General features: G+C 38.0%; 1 protein-coding gene across 1 annotated transcript in view; it reads right to left on the bottom strand.

The window, feature by feature from the left end:
- TDRD15 (tudor domain containing 15) overlaps positions 1-23,484 on the bottom strand; it is a 160,146-nt gene that overhangs the window by 55,257 nt on the left and 81,405 nt on the right. The window contains exons 4-6 of the transcript XR_003527320.1: positions 22,641-22,800; positions 22,173-22,308; positions 20,917-20,993 (exon numbers count right to left, since the gene is read on the bottom strand). The gene's annotated coding sequence lies outside the window, so the exon portion shown is untranslated. The remainder of the gene's footprint in view (positions 1-20,916; positions 20,994-22,172; positions 22,309-22,640; positions 22,801-23,484) is intronic.

Genomic DNA, 23,484 nt, shown 5'->3' with positions numbered 1-23,484 from the left:
TGTGCTAAGTTGAGCTGCGGGATCATCTCTCTTGACCTTTTGCTGTGAGGGTGCTTTGTTAGATCGTGGTCATCTTGCTGTCCATCAGGATGCCAAGGTTTTGCTCAGGAAGCTGCTTTCCAGCCAGTCAGCCTCTAGCATGTACTGGTGCATGGATTTGATCCTCTTGAGATACAGGGCTTTGTATTACCCCATGTTTGTAAAATTCCTCTCTGCCCATTTCTCCAGCCCATCAGGGTCTCTCTGAAGGAGACACAACCATCTGGTGTATCACCCAGTCCCCTCAACTTTGGTCATCTACAAACTGGCTGAGGATACATTCCATCTGCCTGCCTTTTCCCAGTAAGGTTATGTGAGATAAACTCCATTCTATGTGTGTACGTGTTTGCAGCATCATCCTTAATGTGACCCTGAACTTAATGCAGATATATAGCTTATTGTAATGTAAATTAATAAAATAGTAAGAATAACAATCTTCATTAAGTCTTCCTTACGCCTCAGAAAATAATGAAAGCCACTATCAGGGCAGAGGAATGACAGTCACATATGAAGAAAAGGAGACAAAGAGGAAAAAAAAATCAGCTTGGAAGAAAAACATTATTCCTATAGAAAAGAAAACAGGTCTTGTCAACAAAAAACTTAGGAAATCAAAACCATTAATAAAAATATGAAGCTAAAATTGATTTGCTAAATTGCACAAACCTTGTGTAGACACATTTGTTCAAAGTTGAAGTGGTTAAATTTGACTTAGCTTAATTCATTTATAGTATGTATTAAATGAAACAAAATTAAGGTCTTCTTTACTTCTAACAAGGCTGTCAACACAGGGATTTAACGCAGCTGAAGTGTGAACTTTAACATTTAATTTGGATTGACTTTCCTAAATGTCCCAATGCAGAAGAGTCCTATTAGCTTTCACAGTGGCAAAAATTAAAAACAGAAAACAGGCAATGGATGCGAGCCAGGTAATGGTAAAAAGTAATTAAATTAAGACAAAGAATCTTTCCAGAAGGAATTATGAGAAGCCACAGATTATAGCCAAGAGGTGATCAAAGCTGTTTACCAGCATACAGAGAAAGGGCCAGGAACAGATGAAGAGTAATCATAAAACAGATCAAATACTGTCAGTTAGAGACTGGTACTGCAGAAGATCTGGAGCACATGAAAAGATATAGAATTACTGTTTTTAAATGCCCAGATGGAACTGGCAAAAAGGCAGAGAAAAAAAATGAGCTAGACTACTACAAATAATCAAAGAAATGGAAGAAGTTTTAAAAAACAGAAGATTTTCTTAGCTTTAAAAAAAAAATTTATGAGCCTTTAGAGAGGCAAATGTGCCAAAATTGGAAACTGGAAGACCAATTACCTTGTAGAAGGAAAGAAAATTTAGTTATAAGAAATAATGACTCTGAGGGCTTTCAATTTTATTTCAGGGCACAATGAAAAGACATTGGGACTCATATGGTACATGCTTAGGTGATACAGCTATCATCATCATGGTTAGGCTTTGCGAACGAAGATTTGGGGAGGCACTATCCACATTTGCTACAGGCACACTGGTGGCTTATGAGGCCAATACGTGACAGACATATCCGATTGCAAAAGGCACAGCAGAAAGACTCCTTAGATGGTGTATTCTGCAAGGCACGGTTCTTTCTGCGTTGCCTTTTTTCCTCAAGAGTGATCCTGCGTGTGTTCTCGAAGGAGACAGCTGCGTTATAGATGGCGTGTCTCCAGGCCTCCCGATTTGAGGCCAGAGTAGACCAGTTATGGTGATCAATATGGCCAAGGCTGAGTATGGATCAGTCACCTCTAATGGTGACTGATCCATATATGCTTGTTACATATTTCTAACAAGCAGTAGAGTCTTGTGACTTACAAAGATTCCAAAATAAAGGAAATTCTTCACCAAACTTACCATACAGCACCACAGGTACATGCTTTGATTTCTAGAATGGTTCTCCATACCTGTACATAAAGACTCTTTATAAAAAATTACAGTTTCACCGTTTCTCCAGATGGGTCACAGCAACTGAAAAGTGAAGCTACAGCTCCTGTGATGAGCTTTGCTGTCACCTCATGCACCTCTTTTTGCAAACAACACAGGGAAAGATGGACCAACCAGCTGACACACTGATTGGCCTCTTTCTATGACACTCATCACACCATTCTTCTGTATACCAAAGACTTCTGAAAATACTCTTTTTTTCAGCTTTAGAAGGCAAATGAAACAACTGCCTTTTTCTTACTCTCCAGAGTGAAATACTTTTTTGAAAAGAGCAACCATCTGATCCTTTTTTTTCTCACAAATTTGCAAAGCTTTAACACAGATCTGAATGAAGCAGAGCTAAATCAAGTAGATAAACAGGTTTCCATAAAACATCTGCCTCCTCCTCCTCCTTACCTTACATGCTCAGGTCCACAGCAAGAGAAGAACCAAGGCAAGTTCAGCCTGGAGACTCTTTGGTAGCAGAGTACAGCAAGCTGTACAAAAATCTCAGGCTTTAGTGAGATGGCAGTGAAGTCCACTGAACAGTGCAAAGATCAAATATGAGGAAAATTAACTTAAATGAATTCTTAGTGTTTGTGTTAGAACTACCCCAGAAGAGTGCAGCACAGACAGAATTGGAGTAAAGCTTAGTTTGAGCTCTCTGTCCAAGACAATTTTGCCTATGTTCCCAGTTCAGCTGAGATCTTGGATTGCCATTTATGAGGCATAGGCTACATGTAAGTATATTTTCTCTACCTGGCACTAGAGTGCCAGAAGAAATACAGTTTGTAACCAAATTTATGCCAATACCTGCTCTAAGAGCCCTCATCTGTTATGCTGCTAAAATTTCACACTTCAAAGTAGGGACTAAATCTAAGCATATGCAATGTAGCCTTGCCTAAATTAATTTACAGCAAAAAGACTTATTTATTTCCTGCCCTTGGTATAGTCTGATTGGCTTTTGTGACAACTGTAAAAGGAAAGCTGCTAAGAGAGACAATCACATCTGACAAAGAACATGCTAATGAAATCAGGCTTTCTAAAGGGAAGTGATTTTGACAGATTAGAAATTATAGCTTTGTATGGATACTACCCAAGTTGTCAACCCCTCTACCCACAGTAGCAGCAGGCTCTGTTCAATTTGAGGAACACTTTGTCTGCTCATCATGTTATATAAAATCAACCTCTAGCCATATCTGGGTGATTTCCTACAGTGAAAAACTCAGAAACAGAAGGTAAAAATTCCCCATTTGGCATCTTAATCTTCTATTAATGATGCAACCTGTACTGTACCATCTGAAAAACATGAATCAACAATGAGACCACCCTTCCACAAATAGAACTCTCTACCCTATAATGTGGTGATCTTTCTCCTTCTAATTGCATCTTACAGATTTTTAAAAGGCACTTTAGTCCTTAAGTGTAAAATTTGCATTCAAACTATTGTACAAAGAAACACTAACAATGATTTTGAAGCAATTTCTGCTAAAAAAGAGCACAGACTTTTGATCACACACCATCGGAGAAGATGGAAGTGTACATGGAGCATTTTTCTTATCTCATTAGCAACCATTAGAAACCCTCAGGGGGAACATAATGACCAGTGGAAAAAGGGCAGAGCAGACTTCAGTGAACAAAACAGATGTTTAGTGCATATAGATATTATCCAACACCAGCATCAAACTAGTGAGTTTAGCCATTTAGGGCATCTCCTAGGAAACCATCAGATAACATTAAAAGATATTGACTAACATAAAAAGAGCTGCAGGGGAAACGGTGTATATTTGATAGAAATGGGATGTGCTTCTAAATGCAACAGTTCTAAATTCTGCTGAGGAAAAAAAAATGGATCTATTTTTCTAGATGCATATTGTGATTTTGGTAAAAGGGCTTAAAATTTGCTGTATGTTACCACATCTTGACATTGCAGTCTTTAACTAAGCAATGTATAAAATGTAGTGCAAAAGCAAATCACAAAGTGAGAGAATACAAAAAATTTATCTTAAATACGTTCCAACTTGTACAGCACATAACATTGTTTTGTTTTTCTTGTTATTATTTTCTTTTCCCTGCCAGTTCTTTCTGGCTGAAATTTTCCACATAGACTGAAAGCTATAAAACTGGCAAAGGTATTGGGCACTTCATTTCTTTTACGGTCCTTTGAGGAAAACTTCTTCTGCACATTATGCCAGAAAAAACCACTTTAATTGACCAGGACCAACTGGCAGTGTGTCCATCACACCATGTGAAGTGTTCTCACTCATAACTGCAGCATTTCATCTCTGTGTTTTGTCCAGGAAGAGAAGACATTTGATTCACTGACATTTTCCTTTCCTCTATCCAATTTCGTGTCTGATCAACAATGTTTATTGCCTGGTGGTTTCTTTTCAGAGTGCTAAGGACACCTTTTCCACTGTGATTACTGTTTTGCCCTCTCTGCAAGTCAGCGAGTAGAAAGGTTAGCTCTGAATTTCGCTAATGAGAACTTAGCTGATCTGTTCAAGTTTGCTGATATGCCTTTTGGGCATGACCAATCAGAGCATAAAGTGTCAGGAGATTTGCTGTCTCTCTACAGCCCTGGCAAATATCTTCCTGAAGTCTACCAGAGCATTAATGCTCTGCCCAGTTTTATATATCTGTGGCAAGGGATAGTGGCACATACTCACCTCTAGATAAATCACAAACCATCCATGCATGTTGTGTTTCTTCTTCAGTTTGGTACATTTGCTTAATGTGTTCAGGTCAAGTTGTATCATCAGTTTAGCTGAATTCATAAAATAAGGAGGAAGGCCATAATTTAAATGCAGGGACAGAGTATGAAGAAGGAAAACACTTCATGAACACTGTTGTTTTATTTTTTCTGAATTGAGACTAATCTAATATACACAGAGTTCCCTACAGTACACCTGCATTGGACCAGTAATGGCAGTTTTAAAGGCAACCAGCCCAGTCCTTGCACGCCATGGTGTTAAGCTTGGTAGAGAATTGGTGAGAACTGAGGAGCAAAAATGGATCCCACGATGAAAAGATATGCCCTGTTAATTCTATAAAATATATGGCTGCCCCAGCTTTCCTTAGCTTCCATATAATACTCTTCTATATATCCTATGCTTTTCTGGGAGGCTGTGCACATTAGTGTGCAGAGTATCAGCACAGCACCAACACACTGCTTAGGTGTCCCTATTTTGGGAAGTGATTGTCATCTGGTTAACTCAAAGATCAGAGATTTATAAAAGGACAAAGATCTGCCACCTTCTAATTTGACCCAGGAGACTGTTATATAACAGACAAGCTATCAAAAAACCTCTGTGAAACATAAACCTTGCTGAACTTCTTTTGATGTTTGTATTTTATTTTCCAGATGGAGCACTGCCAAATAACAGCTGCATAGACAGTTAAGCTTGATCATTTACAGAACTGCAAAGGGTTTGATTGATCAGCTTAGATGTCAGCAATTTTGTAATATGCTTGGGCACCAAAGGCGCAGAGCAGGTTGGGAAATGCAAAGGGGAAAAAATATTGTGTATTCTGATTGTGTCCTTCACACAAAATTACACGCATTTTCAACAACAAAGTAATTCACTTCGTCCAATAGACTGCCCACAAGTTCAAGCAATAAAAATGAAGAGTATCTTTAGCTGACAATTTAAGCTCAAATCATTTTTGACGGGCAAGGTGTGGTATCATCCAGAAGAATTGATACTATACTAGTATCTTCAAATTATGGGGTTATAGTGTGTCTGCTTAAAATGCAGTTTTTATCAGTGGAGATAGGAAAGAAACAGATAGCAATAAATGCTTTCTGTAAGCTCTACAGCTAATTAAGGATAAGAATTTGAATACACATTTATATTTGAGAAGAAAGAATAAAAATTAAAATGGAAGATTTTGGCTGACATTGAGTACACCCTGAAATTCTCCTCTCAGGCACCATTTTTCTATTCAATCTTCTACACGATTTTTTTTGAGAGAGGTCTGGGGAAAAACGCATCTCCCTTTCAGCAAAGGAAATTTGAAACAATTTCATTTTCTGAAAATGATGGTTTACTGAAATTACACATTTCTGTTAAGCCAACCCATTCCATCCCCTACCCAAAAATAATTCAAAGCAGGTTGTTGTGTCAGCAGTTGTTAGTCTTTGTTAGCAAACATCAGGGCTGAGATAACCACTAATATCCTTCTCTTGCTGATAAGTATAAAGGGCATTAAAAGCAGAGACTAAAACTCGGTATTTTGGAAATAAAAAAATAAAATCTCTTTCTAGGTTTCCTTGAGCACCAGAACTGTTAGCACACTTTGTAATGAGCTTCTCACCCCAACAGAGCTAAATAATAGTCCAATAACTGTAACCTAGCAATTCATCCAATTGTAAGTTAATTAAATATTACAATAAATAAAGCAAAAAGAACTACATTGGAAAATCTCAAGTAGTTTAAACAGAAATGGACCACTAATACTAGAATATACATCTAACAAGTCAGAAACATGTGAGAATAGAAGTCCCTGTATCAAGATGGATGAGTTAAAAGTAAGACCTAAGCAGTAATCAGACCATGGTTAGTTCACCTAGAAACTACCTTTTATCATTCTCAAGAGAAGGTTTGTGGACTAAAATCATCGAATGTACAGCCTCTAAAATGATTGCTTCACATCACAAAACCTGGTCTTAACCGATAACCTTTACTTACTGGGACACTCATCTCAACAAAAATGCACCCAGCGATCCCCACTGGATCAGCAGGAACACCATAATGATACACACAGGAATATATTTTGTATTACATTCTGAGAACTGGCTTTTCCCCAGTTACAATTGAAATGATTATATTGCTTCTGCAAATGATGTGTCCTTTACATCAGAAAGAAAAAAATCTTCAGAATTACCATCTCAAGATTCAACATCAAAAAGATCAGCCACTTTTCTTTAACTGAGTATCTTTTAAAAAAGGACACACTGATTAATTAGCTCAATGCTTTCATAATACCAAAAGTGGTTTTCTCTTAGTTCTTCTTTTGTGTATTTTTTAACTATGTATTTTCTATTATGAAAGTCCATTTCTTTTCTTTAGTATTTATTTTCTTGCGTCCGTGTAAGATATGGAGGTTGACGGATTCCTCACTATAAATCCCTAATCAGGTTTAATAGTTTAATGCTGCACAGCAACAAGGTTGTATTAAAGCAATTGACCCTTCAGATCAGCTGATTCCATGGAAATCAGAACAGCACTCCTTTACTCCTTCCCCCTCCCACATGTCTCACCTAAGCATAGCCACCTCAAAAGTAGGCATTGATTCTGGAGTTGGGACCCCTCTAGAGTGAATAGCAAGAAATTGGCACAATTTATCTTACAATACTTATCTCAGGATAGGGTCGATTACCCTCTGCACTGCCTACATCTCTCCACTGACTTTACAGGAAGCTTAAAAGAATTCGCTTAGAGAAGACATCTTTTAGATGGATACAGTTAATCGAGGTGAATCCTTGCTGGATGTCAATATATGATTGCTACAATGCTGGCTGTCTTATCCGAAATGCCACCTCCATCTTCATTGTCATAGATGGCTCTGACTGTAAAGTGCAGATCAAAAGATACAGCAGATTGGGGTGGGTTTCCTTTGCAATGGGGATTTGTCTGAGAGATACTGTGATTACTGTATTTATACGACTAGTGTTAAAGATACATTTGTGCACTATTAACAGGAGATCTAGCTCAGAGTATCTCCTAAAAAAATACATTTATTCACTGTTCAGCATCATCTCCACTATGTTCCAGAGCTTGGTGTTTTTATTGTATTAATGTTTATATTTTATCAGTTATATTTCTTCTCATAAACAAACTATCAGCCAAATGCTACTTGGCTGATCTCACCAGAGCTTGGCTATATCTGGCTTTTAATCACAGTTTCACCATCTCTCTGAAAACATCCTTGGTCTTCTGGGTAACACGAGCCCTGTGGCAGGCTAACCTATTCTGAGAAAAGGTCGGCTAACTGTTGAAGCAAAGCATGAGAAGAGCAAAGCGCGCCGCACAGCTGAGAGCTGTGAAGTTGCCAGGAGGTTGGGGAGCTCATGCAAAGAAACTCCCTGCCTTCCATGCTACACTGATCTCGGGTCTCAGGATTTTTAAACCTTCAGATTTCCAGACACTCTCCTCATTTTGAATAGCAAACGGGAATCAATTTATCTGTCAGCTGGAGAAAGCACTCAATGTGTGAGACAAATGGGGATTTCATTCTGGGGCCCAGGGGTGGGAGGCAGTTGCCTGAGACAACTTCAGAAGACAACTGCATAAATAATGCCAAGCTCTTTTTCCCCTGTCATATTTCTGGGTTTCCCAAGGAAGTTATCAAGGCAATTTTGACAGCAATCACAAGGCTGGGCCAGTGTACAGTCTTCCAGGGTGTGAAAAACTGGGAGACGTCACATTTGAGAATACCTGAGGAGGAAAACCTCAGGTAGGGGGTCTCAATGATCTTTATGGGCTGATAATGATAGGACAAGGGGGACAGATTTAAACTGAAAGAGATTTAGAATAGATGTTAGGGAGAAATTCTGTACTGTGAGAGTAGTGAGGCACTGGAACAGGTTGCCCAGACTAGTTGTGGATGTCTCATGCCTGGAAGTGTTCAAGGCCAGGTTGGATGGGGCTTTGAGGAACCTGGTCACATGGAAGGCATCCCTGTCCATCGAGGGGAGGGGGGTGGAATTAGATGATTTTTAAGGTCCCTTTCAACTCAAACCATTCTATGATTCTATGGTTGTATGATCTTTCCCAGAATCCCAAGATTCTGCCAAGGAAGAACCTTACTCTGCTCTGCTATGACCAGGGCTCCATGAACCAGCTCTGGCTGCAGTAAACCCACTCCACTCCAGTAAACCTTTCACAGCAGCCAACTACTATCCCAGAAGTACAACAGGGATAAAGAAACTGTCAAAAAGCCATTTTGATGGCCAACACTTTATCCTCTGACACAATACAGTTGTAACTTATACAAGAATTTCACAGTATGGAATAGTAATATGCACAAGGTAAAAACTCCAAGTCATTAGCAGCATAATTTATTAGCTAAGTTGTGCCAATGCCTATCAATCAGGCTTTAAGGTTGGTTCCAGAGAGGTTTTTGATTTTCCTTATATTGCTTTTCTTTTCTTCTTCCATGGCAGCATTAGCAGGCAATAGTTACATTATATATCTACTCAGTGCTCTGGTGAGAGACCATTATGTTCACAGATCATTACTGACATCCTGACATTTGTCATCTCCTTTCATAGCAGTTAAATCTTGCTTTATCTGTAAATGTCACCACGTCATTTATTCATGAAAAGGGGTCACATTCCTAAAATAGTACACTCAGCTTTTAAAAGGGAAGTTGGTTTTATTCACTGTGGTAATCCTTGGACAAACCTCACTGCTGCTAAGTACTGACATTTTTCCCCATGCAGTTGTTTACATCCCAACATACCGATTTCAGGTTTGATTTTTTGAAAATATAACCCTGACAGAAAGACAAATGATCTGGATGAGAAAAGTAAAGGCTTATTTTTTCAGTTTCCTACATTTAATCCATACGGATTTACCGGCACTGAATTTACTGTTGTGAAGCATAATTTTAATTTGACATCATACTGGCTGAGAACCCACCAGTTGTCTTTTCTTACTAAGGCTTTGGCATGTAGTTCTCAGTTGGACTGTATTACAAACTCACAAAAACATAGTTTAAATAATCCTTGATAATAATACTTTATTTTTTCATCTTCAAATGTCTTGAAAGCTTAATTAATAAAAGTCTAGGCCCACCCTGTGAGATATATGGACATTCTTGTCTAAAAAGTAGGGGAAAGAAATAGAAGCTGAGGCAAGCAGGATGCCTAAAGGACTCTTACTATGATCTTGGAAGAAATTAATTAAACCCATGTGCAGAGTCTGAATTTAGGAGAGTAGAGGCTCCTTCTTACACCGTTTATACACTAACATGCATCTTTCCTGCAGCAGCATTACCTTTATCACCATTCCTGCCTTTTGTACCTCTTTATACATTAGTATTTTAGTGGATGCCTTGAGATGCTTGTGTTTTCTTGATACTTATGAATTTCACTTTGAAGTTCTTGTTCAGTTTTCCCTCACAACCATCTTAACAGCCAGGTATGTCATCTGGAGCACCATCTTACTCAGGTTATCATTGTAGCACTAGCATTACTTCTGGAAAAAAATTGGCTGTGGACAAATTTTAAGGCCAGATTCTAAGATAGCATGAATTATCTTAACAGTTGGGATCCATATGTATATTTATATATGTATATACATATTTATATATGTATATACATATAGTTATCTAGTGATCTGCCATCTTGAGGTTTTCTGTAGTGATAAAAACATAGCAGCTCACTTCCCTACAGTAATTTCCAAATCATTTTATAAGCTGTATGAAGTATATGCAGCAATTACTTTTCGCACCACTCTCAGCAGCTGCTTTATGAGCTCAGTAACGCTCCACAATAGCTGAAGGTAGAAAATAATAAAAACTGAGGCCTGAGTTTACCAGGGGGCTAAAAGGGCCGCATCTCCTCCATTAACGTTGCCCCCTGAAGCATATAATCAACAGCTGGATCCATTTCGGAAATTGTCACATCTCTTTGAAAATAAAGAGAATAATTTAAGTAAACTGAGCAGTACCACAGAAACACAGAATAATTCAGACTGGGAGTGACCTCTGGAGGTCATCTTTGCTGTGAGCAAAGGCACATCAGATCTGGTTGCAGGACTTTGTCCTGTTGAGTTTTTAATATCTCTAGAGAGCATCAACAACCTCTTTTCCAGACTTTGGCAGCCCCCATGGTGGAAAAAAAACATTCCTCATATCTATTCTGAATGTCCTGAGTTCCAGCTTTTGAACTTTGCACTTCACTTTCTCTCTATGCATCTCTGAGGATGTTCCAGAGCCTCCTCTGAACACACACATCTCCCTTAGACACTCCTCATGCTCCAGCCAGACCAACAGTGTCCTACACTGGACTTGCTCCAGTTTGTCCCTGTCATTCTTTTATTGGGATTTTTTAAAGAGCACCATCTGTGGGTGCTGTCTGAGCTGCCATCTCACACATGTCAAATCTAGGGAGAGAATTGTTTCTCTCACTGCAAGACATCACTGCTGAGGTGAAACCCTGTTTCTCCAGGTGCCACTGGCAAAATATGCTGCATGCTTCCTCCAACAAGTAATTCAGGTTACTATAGTTTCTGCTTCAAGTTTTCTGTGTCTCTTTTCCTGCCAAATTTCCTGCCACTTTCTACACACCCCCCCCCCAACATGTCTTTACAACTTTCAGTTATGTGATTTTTGAGACCAGCTGGAACATAAATGCTCAGAGCTGAAGAACAAATAAAATGGTTGCTTTCAGAAAGTTAACAAATTAGATTCTCCTCTGTGCCAGCTATCTGTTGAAGTCAGGGTCATTACATCTACTTAAACCAGCTGAGAATTTCATCAAGTATTTGACCACAGCTTCTGATCACACCAGGTGTGGGATCAGCTTTCCCTGAGAAATCTGTAGTATTCCAATTATGCTGAGTTCTCAATTTAGACACACGTTTACTTCTTAACAGTATTGACCATATTGTATTTTCTAAACAATAAAAACCTCTCTCATCTACTAAAAACTGGCTTCTTAAATTTGCCTCTATAATACGTTTTGCCAAACCAGCAAAGGAGGTCACAGAATAAACCTGTATTTGTAACTATTATATTTGAAAGGCTTCAGTATCAATAAAGGAAAAAAAAAATACTATCATCAAAGAGACTTGATAAGATTTATTAAGAACAGAATCTGTCCCCAAGAAATTCTGAAAATAGCTTTACTGGATATTCCAAACCACCATCTACTTAATACTGAGCTAGGTTTCAGAGAAAACTCTTTACCTTCAGGATCCCTACCCATCATTTTTTGCAAGAAAATTTATTTATTCTAAAGAAACACATACAAATTTTTCCTTTTGAGATGAAGAGTAACACATTGTTTAAAGATTTCACTACAATAAGGTAAAGTAATGATAATCAAAAGGAGAGGGACTAGGGTTCTGAAAGCTTATTTTGCTGTATGTGTATTTTGCCAAGTGAAAAACATAATGGATGTAATTTTTGCTTCATGAAAACCAATGGGAAGTTTGTCACAGGCTTGAGTAATGTCAGGAACTGACACTATTTCTCAGTCTGACAACAGTTTTGCCATATAACATGCAGGATTCATGGTGTGAACTGAAAGTTCCTACAATTAGCTTCACTTATCCAAAAGAAAGCCTTTTTTCCTCTCTTTTTGCTTTTTTCCACTGGATTATTGTAGCTTTCCTAAATATACTGGGAAGTCATACATGCAGGAAATGTTTTTGTTCAAAACATATTATCAATATCTTTTTTCATGTGTCTATGTGTGTGTGCACATGTACACACGTGTGTATACAGAATCTTTTGTCAAACATTAAATAGCATTGTGGATATTAAAAGATTTCTGTTGTCTCAACTCACCATGAACCCTATTTTCTCCTGATAATTACAGCAAACTCTATTGACCTCTGATATTGCATATTGCATATTGCCTGTTAAAACAACTGGAAAAGCAACACCCTACTTAAGCAGAAGCTGCTCTTGTTCATGTGAGATTTTGTTCCCGAATCCTTTAAACAAATTTTGAGATTAAATGCTGACAAGCCAAATACTACATTTCTTATCATCAGATTAAAGAAGTAAAAATGATCACACATACCCAGTCCTTTTTCTTTTAAAAATGCTTCTATTTTCTCTCAGCACCTTTATTCTCTTTTCTCTCAACACCTTTAATATCTATTCCTTTCAGAAATAGCCTTCTTTACTGCACCCATGCAAATCAAGATTGTAGACTTCAAACACAGATCTGCTTTCTTGTATTACTCTCAGCTTACAGCATGTTTGTATTACTGGCTTCATCTACCTACTGATTAATTGTTTGACCAAGTACCTCTCTAGTTTATGGTTTCATATTGGTTTTTTAAATCAAATGCTGGCCAGTGACAGTGCCACTTGTTGAATAGCACTCTATCATGTACGAAAATTGAATCACAATAAGGGATGCTGAAGGAGGGATAATCCACTTTTTTACTGACATCTGATTTATAGCTATGGCTCACATTTCATGTAGAGACACAGCTCACAGTGAAAAACTAAGTGAGTGGTAAGTGACAAACGGTGGAAAGACTCCCTTCGAAATCCAAGGATTGGTAGGCATTTTTATGTCCAGGTTCTCAAAGATGCTTCCACATGCTACTGATATTCTGGACAGCATTGATTATAGATTGGAGCACCAGAAATGACGGTATAGAAAATGAGGGTAAATATGTCGTAAAACATAACTAATGATGGATGGTCTCCTGCCACATGGCAGGCATTTAACAGAGGGTCTACATAGTGAGGCTCAGCACATTCCCAGCTTAAAGTCAGGTGCCCAGAGACAGGTAAAGTGCTAGTGTTAGCTGAAACCTCCAGATATCTCTACGAACACCAAGGAGGAGAGTTAGTCCTTCCAGATATGGTTCAGAGCTGGGAGAGTTATCACACACAGGGATATCAGAGCCAACGCACAGGGTCTGCCAGCAAGGAAGGATGAGCAGCAATGGGTAGAAACTGATGCACAGGAAGGTCCACCTGAACATGAGGAAGAACCTCTTTACTCTGCAGGTGACTGAGCACTGGAACAGATTGCCCAGGGAAGCTTGGAGTCTCTCTCACTGGAGATATTCAAAATTGTTTGGGCACAGCCTATGCCATGTGATCTAGGATGAGCCTACTTGAGCAGGGAGGTTGGATCAAATGACCCACTGTGTTCCCTTCCACCCATTCTGTTATTCTGTGATTCTGTGAGGATATCTCAGAACTGCACTTGGCATTCCTGTGAGACATATGCAGAACCTGAGCACATTTCTGAGTACAGACCTCTACCTCTTCCTCTGCCTAGTCAGCCATTGAAGGATTTGGCCATTAATTACAGCAGCTAAGGATTAGACTATCCCCAGCCTGTGGGAGAGGAGGCAGACAGCTTCTATGTTCCAAGAATATCCAGATATCTGGCAAGCAGTCTGCCTGTAAGAGCTAAGTCATATACACGAAAACAAAAGGAAAGAAGCCAAGACTTACACCGCAGTGTCTAAGACTTACAAGTCAGTGGGAGGAAAATCCTATGATCTGCCTTCTCCACAGACTATCCAGTTGTCTGCCATTGTGAAAAAATGAATTAATTCAGTGTATTCTTCCTGTCATGCCCTTACATTGTTGCACAAGTTTTAGTAAAACTCAGTACAAATCAGCTAAATTCATGCAACAAACTGAGCTCTAGTTTGACCCTACATGTATGAATGGTGTTTTTCTGAATTAACCAGGAGAGACATCTCCTAGGTAGTAAACATAGTAAATATGTGATCCTGCTGTGCATTCCCAGTGTTAGAACTCTGAGTGTCTGAGGGAAGGTTTTCCCAAAAAATCTGTAACAGCTGGGACAAATCTGATGACAAGCAGCCTTGCAGAGGTTTTCTTGAATTCTACAGAATTTAGACTTAATCATTTTGCTTGAGTGACATATTTGGTTTTTAAGTATTGTGCTGATTTCCTAACTGTATCATAGACAGGAATCATTTTGGTCCACTATTGATGCCAGTGGGACACATAGCAGTATCACTGTTGGTCTACAAAAGTGAAATTTCCGAGGCAAAATTCTGAAATGCTTCAGAAACTGTTCAATTTTCCCCAGCGGAGATGTGATCCAAACCAAACCCAACATTCAGTGAAACTCAATTTCCTTTTCTCCTCCATGCAGAACATACAGTAGCATCAAAGGGACTCATTCCTGCTCATGAAGGGATAAAAACCCCAATCTGTATATTAGGAAACCAGATGGAGAAAAACCAGCCTTTATTAAAGTGTAACACCTGTGGCTCACTTTTCCAGCTGCAGAGAGTGAGCATATGCTGAGGACATTTGACCAGACATGTACAGAGCTAAAATCTGTATAGTATTGTATGAGAAGTTTCTGTCTCAGGACAATATGTTCAAGTAAAGAGACGATATCCCAAAATACATTTCATGTATTAAATGGAGTTATGTAGCTAGGCTCATGAGGTAAGTTTTATTTCACCTATGGAGAAATGTGTTATGCTCTTTATGCTAAATTTTGAATAGAAGGAATTTGATGTGGGATGAAAGACTTGAATAGTCCTAAGAGTAGCAGGAAGGATTATTGGGTAATTTGTTTCACCATCTCTTTTACAAGCCTATTTCTTAAACATCCCCCACCTGCGCTCCTACCATGCCATGAAAAGTTGGCTGACATTTTCCACAGTGCTTTACAAATGTGGCAAAATAAGAAAAGAACAGAACAGATCTGCAATTAAACCTACTATATTTCAAGACACTTTAACACAGGTAACTACACACTATAACTTACTAAATAAATCCTGATCCTTTCTGATCCTCTAAGGATTACTGAAAAACCAAATAAACCATCCAGCTATTACACATTCATTTGCCTAGAAAGTATTTTGGATGCCCTCCCATTAATATGTCATTTGAGAGAATATTTAGTTCAGTGGGAGATGAAGCGTCATCACACAGGTCATGCCTAAATCAACAGAACAGCTTGTCTCTCTCACAGTCAATCTACACATAATTGATTTTCAGCATACATATTCAGCAACAAAAACTGTTTCTGAGAGAGATTCCATTGCCACATTTCACAGCTCTCTATGCACAACGTTGGGCAAGGTCCATCTTCCACTGATACAGCATCAGTGAAAAATTATAAGTTGCAGTATTCCCAGATGATATTCTACCTATTGCAGCTGGCAAAAAGTCATAAAACACTGTTAGAAAAATGATAACTGAATTTATTGAAACCTGCTTTCAAGCTCCTCTTTTCAAATGACTTACACTGACTGTCACCCACACAGTAGCATATTCAGTGTTAGTGAGAAGTGTTAAGCAGACTTGGTTTGTTCTTCTTCCTCTGCACATTCTTGGTTTTGGGAACAAAGAAATTCCCACATAAGTTGAACAGATGAGCAGACATTTAACATTATCACCAGTCTGAGGTAATTTCCATAACAGCAAACTGCCATATGACACCAGCTTAGGACACAGTACTGGAACTGAGTCACACATCCTCAGCATGTAATTTGGATTCCAGACTCAGTATAAATCTTAGCAGGAAGCTACTTCATTGCTAACAAGGCGTCACACCACTTTGGTACAAACACCCACAAAACTGCGAAGTATCTGAAACAGAATGAGCAGAAATTTGTGGGGTTTGGATTTTCCAAGCTCACCCACAGATAATGATGCACATACGTATAACAGAACCTTGAAAACAGTGCTGTTGCAAAATACTTCCTCCTAGAGAGGAAGGTTGCATGTCAATGGTACTCCACCACTCTTTGCAAGAGGGGGCTCCCAGATAATGCGAGCTCTGAGGAGGAATCACCAGGGAATTTTTCCCTCACCATTCTGCTAAAACCACACTTGAATCTGCTCCAACCATTATTGATTCAGCAGAAATTCTTCCTGTTCTTTCAGTAACAATGCAGATATGTGAGAAGCGCTTTTCCTTCAAATACCAAATGGTCTTGAACAGTCTTGCGGTTCAATTTGTATTCATTTTATATTAATTTTAGCCTAAGAAGTACATGAATGAGTCGGGGGGGTTACACAGGAGGCAGGGAGAAATGTCAGAATTCTTGAGCCATGGGAGATGAAAATCACAGAAATGTAATCTTAGCTGCAAATTACCAAGACAGAAGGAAACTAAAAATGTTCATTTGAACTTATCCTGTTATCCAACATTATGATAAAGCAGTGACAGTCAGTACAGATTATTTTTATTTGAATCCTTGGGAGATAATTATTATTTTACCTGAATAATCCATGAGTTATTTAAAAGGAGCACTGGCAGAAGGAAGCAAGCTTTAAGCTGTAAAATGTATTGCTATCAATGAATATATAATTTGTGCTTCAAGCCCACATACAGTAAAAATACACCTAAGACTCTAGAAACACCAAAAAAAAATTTAGTTTGTGTCAAATAATGAATTGTCAAGTCAAAGACTATAGAAAATATTAGGGATATACTTTTTCTATAAATGATGCTCAAGAGGGAAGAGGAAATGGGAGAAAAAAAGAACGGCTATGAAATGTAAGATGGGTCTTCTCATGGGCACTGTTAATGGAACAGCAAGAGAGACACTGAAATATATTGTTCACTTTAATATCTATTCCTCTTGCCCTCTCTTCCTTTATTCTTCTAGACACATTCATCAATGAGAAACAGGTTCACATTACAATCATTTACCTATCCACCAACCTAAATACATTAAATAAAAATAAAACGATATTCTGGAACAGGATGAAGTAACTGCACTCAAGCTTTTATTCATCTTTTGAATAGCATCGGGTTGAGAAAAAAAATGTAAAAAATCCATTTAAAAAGTCCTCTTTCTCTCCAAAAACACATAGCTGTGAAGCACTGGCTAAAACATATATCTTAAGGAAACAGTTCTCTAGGGACCATTTCTAAACACATTTAATCTCAGAGACTAAAGACACCATCTTGCCGTTTCCTGGTAATATACATTTAAAAAACTAGAAGATCCCAGCTTCACAGCCCTTCCCGTGTGGAAAGATTGCCAGGCAGACAGTGGGGGAAGGTGTCCTGGATTTCACCACAGGGCTTTAGAGAGGCTGACTCACATCACATGGAGCACAAGCACATTGTGACATCTGGGTTAGTATGTCCAGACCTGAGTCCTGGGTTACATGTCCTGGACAGTAACTGAACATCTGAAAAACCCGGAGATTTGCCAGTCTGCTCGGTTCTCTAACACAATTTCTAATGTAATTTTATTTTATTTTTAAATAAAAGCTAAAGATTGAAAACAATAAGACTCTTTAACAAAAATACAACTCCAGAATTGAAAATCTCAGGCTACAAAAGTCATAGGATTGATTTAAATTGTATTTGTCTTTCTCCCTTGTTCTCTCTGTCTGTCTTTCTTTCCATTTCACTCTACCCTCCCAAATACATGCAAATAATCTAGTTCTCTAGCCTGAGGGTTTGTTTTTCTCAAAGTGTCGTTCACTAGATTATTTGCATTTTCCTTTAGAAAATAAATATCAGACTGACTAGCAATAGCACCTTAATATTAAAACAATTTAATATATTTCATAATCATAAGGAAAGGCTAAGAGCTGACAACTTCACAGGGAAGGCTTTAAAAACCACATTTTGTCTTTCTGTCTTTTCAGAATATTGATGCATCTCCCTCTGTCTGACTCCAGTCCCTTTTACCCTGCTCAGAAGTCTCTCTAAGCTGCTGGCTGACCCAGCCATGTCAGGAGCACACTCTGTACTGCACACTTTGTTGTTGCTTTCTCTTCTCTGCATCAAGGAAATAGTTGTTCTTCTTTGATCCTTCTCTCAGCTGCATGACTTTTAGTTCCATCTGTCCTGTCTGCCGTTTATAAAATAACATTTTTTCCCAGTTCCTGCCAAATAACCTTATTTTGATATTTCCCTCTTTATGCTGAATGCCCAGGCATACATCTTTCATAACTGCAGGGTGTGTTTGGTTCTCTGGGTTGTAATTGAAGGCCTGGCTTGAGACCGAAGGGTGAAAACTTCTGTTGTTGAGGGTAATTTATCTGCGTGAGTCCCATTAATGTGAATGGAAGGTAGGTGGCTAAATCCCAACACAGCTCACGAAAAATATATAACTGACTCTCTATTCCTCAAAAATAATACACTGGATGTATTATTAATTGTATAGTGCAATTTACAGGGACTGAAATACAGGGTTGTTTAATTTCAGAGGTTGCTTTATGTGGATTTAAAATCAAGAGGACATTTGCTGAAGATTAGATATAAACAACAGTTCAAGTCAACTGCAATACATCAAAAAATAAATGTATTTAGGTAGTTTTAAATTTTCTTTATACTTAGAAGGAAAACCTTCAATATTTGTACTGTTCAGCCTATTTGTCTGAATATTGACAAATTCTTGCTATGGGAGGAAACAGAATGCTCAAGATTACCAAGGACAAAAATCATCCAAGAACTCTTCTTTTTCTTTTTTTAATTTACAGTGGCCAATGAGAATATCCTTCACAAAATAAAAGCTATGCCTTGCACTTTTCAGGTAGTCATTTTTTTATTGTCATTAATTATTGACTTGTCTATTTGCCATTTATGCATTGCCTTACCTTTCCCCCTTGCCTTTATTTGTATCTTTTTATTTTGTCTCCTCAATTTTTCATTAACTTATGTGAAGCTTTTCTTCTCTATTTTGCATTCCAAGAACCACATTCCCATTCTAGGTCATTAAGCTGTATCATCCTGTCTTAATCCAAGTGCCACCATGAAGACACAATACCAGAAGGAGTGTAGTGACAACTAGGGAATCAACAGGTTGTAAAATGACCTTTAAGTCCCACCATGTAGCACAATAAGGCCAAAACCACTTAAATTGGAAAGCAGAAGACACAGAAAAGAGCAGAGTTAATAAGTAATTCATGAGTACCAATATATATCCTGAGGTTGTTTCACTATGCAAGTGGCAAGCTTTCAAGTGCCATGACTAGCTACAGAATATATTTCTGTGTATCCAAATACTTAATAATTACCTCCTATTAAATAATGATAAGGAATATGCTACATGGTCTCTGGCTGAAACAAATAGCTTTTGCCATTCTTGTGTGGCATATGGCTCCTGATGATTGTACTATCACCTGAACTCTTCATAACATATTTTCTTTTTTAATTTTTTTGTGATGTTAAGCAAAACCACTGAGTTACTCATCACAAGCAATGACCGACATTCCATCTGCAATGCAAATGTACGAGGATATCTACGGAAAAAGGGCTTTTTCACAGCTTCATGAGCAAGTTAAGAAGCAACTGAACAACTGGAGACACACACTAACAGAAGGCATGGGCAGCAGCCAGGACAGCATCTCCAGGCACTCCATATGTGGACTCTCTGTTGCCTACAGCAAATAAACTTTTGAAGCCAGCAGTGGTAGGAAATCTGACAGAACGAATTAAAAAGTGGCAGCAGGGAGCCAAATACTGCTGTAGTGGAGGTAACAGGGAACTCCCTGAACTCTGGGTAGGACAGGCAGTGAGAGGGTTGCCAGTGACAGAGAAAAGCAGCAGAGGGCAGGGATAGGTACACAAAAGGTCCTTTCAAGGTCAGGAAAGGTAGAAGTAGAGGACAACTGTAATTACTACAAATGCAATTTACAGGAAACCGTGGAGGAACAGTTTCCCTTGAGGGATGACAGAAATACAAATTCCTGCATGCAAGTACGTGTAGAACAACGGACAGCCATGAACATGTGGGGATGATTTACTGGAAACATTCATGAGCTGTCAAAGAACTGCCAGATTTCTCTTTTCAGAAGAGAAATCTCCAGAGAGTGAATGACAAGGGGAAATGAGGCTCCAAATGGACAAAATGCAACCAAACTAAATTTGCCTAGATATTCCTGAAACCTTATAGTTAGGCAATGTTACTCATTTTCCAATTAAAAAAAAAATATTCTGAGCATGCTCCAGATTTGTATTAAAAACTGATAGAAGAGGTGCCAACACATGACAGTCACAAACCCTTATCAAAACTTCCAACAGCATACAACCAGCAAAACACCTTGTTGTGCACCAGAAATGGCTTCCTAGTGTAGTTTTTCTACACGCCATTCTTAACACCACTGTCTATTTTCTCATGTTTTATTATTTACCCTGTGAAGTGCAAATTTCTTCTTCTGTTCTGAAAGTCTTGTCACACATATACAGACACTGTAAGATAAAGTGATAGCTTTCTACACAGTTCTATTATAAGAACTTGAACATCAGCCCAAATTACCTGTCATCAGCTGTTCAAGTCTTCTTTCCATTACTGACAAAACAAATGAACAACTGCTTGCTCCACAAACCTGTGCACTGAAAAAAAGATACGCTAATAAAAAAAGCTGTAAACAGAAATCAAAATATATATATAAAAGTTCCAAACATAATACCAAGTGGGTTAAGTCTGCCTGCATTCCCAGCTACCTAAACAGAAGAGCCTCCTCTAAGATGCTATTTTATAAAATGGTCTCATTTATAAAAGTATTTCAGCAGTAGCTGCTCTATAAAGATGTAAAGAAACAACTTAATTCTTTGTGGATATAAGCCTATGGTAATTTTTTTTTCTAAGTACTGGAAGAAAGGTAAAAATACACAGGTGTCATGAAAATCATTTAATCATTAAATGATAGGACATGAGTCTCTATTTATTTAGGACTGGTTACAAATTTTTCAAAGTTCAATAAGCTGTGAAAAAATGTCCTTGCATTGTTTCATTATTTTTCTATGTGTATGTCATGAAGGAAAACGGAAATGTGCTTTTCACTTTATTTTCAGCCAAATAAAAAGCTTAAGACAAAAAGGACAGAGAGAAAAAAATGGCAGGTAAATAAAAATATATAAAATTACATATTATGTATTTTTTCCAAAAACTTAGAAAAGTTAAATTTGAAATAAATCAAAACAAAATTTTAGATGCAAAATCAAATTTAAAACAAATGGATGATAACGGGAGTAAAAATTCTAATTTTTCATTTTCCCTCCTTATCATTTCCCCATTTTTCATTTTCCTTTTTGCCTTAGTTAATAATTTCTCCCAGGCATCTTTGGAATTTGAAGCAACACTGATAAATGTACAACACTCCTTTTCTACCCTATGAAAAGAGGTTTTGAAATTCATACATTTCAAAGCCAGAATGAATAATTGTGAGTATTCAATCTGTTGCTTGGTGCATCCTGGGCCACAAAATCTCACCAGGAATGTAACCCAGCTCATCTCTTTGCTTTGCATGGCAGCACATTGCTTAGGTATGCATTCAAGGCAGCGAGAAGCCTCTATATCCCAAGATAAGCTTTTACAGTGACTAGCTGTGACAGTCACACAGCTTCCTCCATACAGCTTCTTCCATTGTAAATCATGGCCAGTCATCACCAACGAAGATCTGGGAAAGGTCTTTACCCTTCGAGCCTGCGCAGTGGATTTTTTAGGTGAGACACAGTGTGCCCTGAACTGAGTCCACTATAAATAATGTGTGCTTTAATTTCTACACTTACTTTGTGCTAGTTTAAGCTTTTGACTGTTGGATTTTATGCTGTGTGTTTTGGTTTTTTTTCTGGAAGATTAAAGAGCCTTCTATGATCAAAAACTTCTTCTTCAGATGTAATCATAGGTTGCAATCTCTTAACCTTTCTGGACAAACAAAATTGATAGCACTTCTTTAGTTTCTCACTACAAAGTATCTTTTCCAAACCCTGAAATGCTTCAATAGATCTTTTCCAAACTCTTTCCAGACTGTCAATATTTTTTTTTTATCTGCATTGTGTTGCTATCATCTAATTTCAGTTTCACTATCTTTCCCCATATCTGATGGATGGAAATTCAGCCCCCTGCAGTGATGTTTCACTTCACCCCACAAAAGGCATTTCACCTGCATCAGCTGAAGCACAGGGGAAGGTGCATATTTTATCTGCTGACTTTAAAAGGAATCTAGTTTCAACACAGGAATATTAATTCTTGGATACCTTTAGTGAGGCAGATGAATCCCTCAGTGTGGTCACCAGGGGACAATCCAGCTGTCTAGACACAGAAGTTCTGTGCGGTTTCAGATACCTCAGGCACCACACCTGGCTGCACCCGTGGATGCCGTGTCACATCTGCCAGCTGCACGCAATGTCCCTGAAACTATAAAACATATAGATATGTTCCATCAGGATGATTTCTTTATGAAAATATTTCACGATCTCATCAAAACAAAGGAACATTAGAAAAAAATATTTTCCATAACGTTGCACTGACTGACGTCAATTGTAATTTCAATTTCCATTCAATTCATCCAAGAAATTCTTCCTAGGTAAGGCTTGGGCTAACTAGAAAATTGTTTTCAAGGCCAGTTAATTCACTATTTGTTAATGTTGGGCCATGACTATTTTTCCAAGCTTCTGGAAGTCCTTCAGAATATGGATTTGCTAAAAAATTAATTCCGGCAGCTCCACAGAAAAGTGATTTTCTTGACAGTGAATTATCTAATTCTGTAGATTTGAAAATATTTAGTGTTGCTGCTTAGAACTCTTTCTCAGAAGTGAAAGAAAATAAAATATTTCATTCTTCTTTTAGAAAACAGATGTATATATTTAATTCTGCATTTTCTCTACTAGGGTTAACAATTTTACCATCCATAGTTTTACAAACTGTAAGCATTTTGTTCCTGTTTAAAGAACTTCTTGTTATCTTTGCCCTATTACCCATAGATTTTCAACTGACTGCTTTAGTTTTCTTTATCAGTTCTCTCCATTATCTAATACTGAATTTATTCATTGCTATCAGGCCCCATACTTTTCCCATTATTTTTTCATCGTGGACTTCACC

This window comes from Corapipo altera, unplaced genomic scaffold, assembly GCF_003945725.1.
Source record: "Corapipo altera isolate COAL_440 unplaced genomic scaffold, ASM394572v1 46, whole genome shotgun sequence".
Lineage (NCBI taxonomy): Eukaryota > Metazoa > Chordata > Aves > Passeriformes > Pipridae > Corapipo > Corapipo altera.
This window is presented reverse-complemented; position numbering and strand designations above follow the sequence as displayed.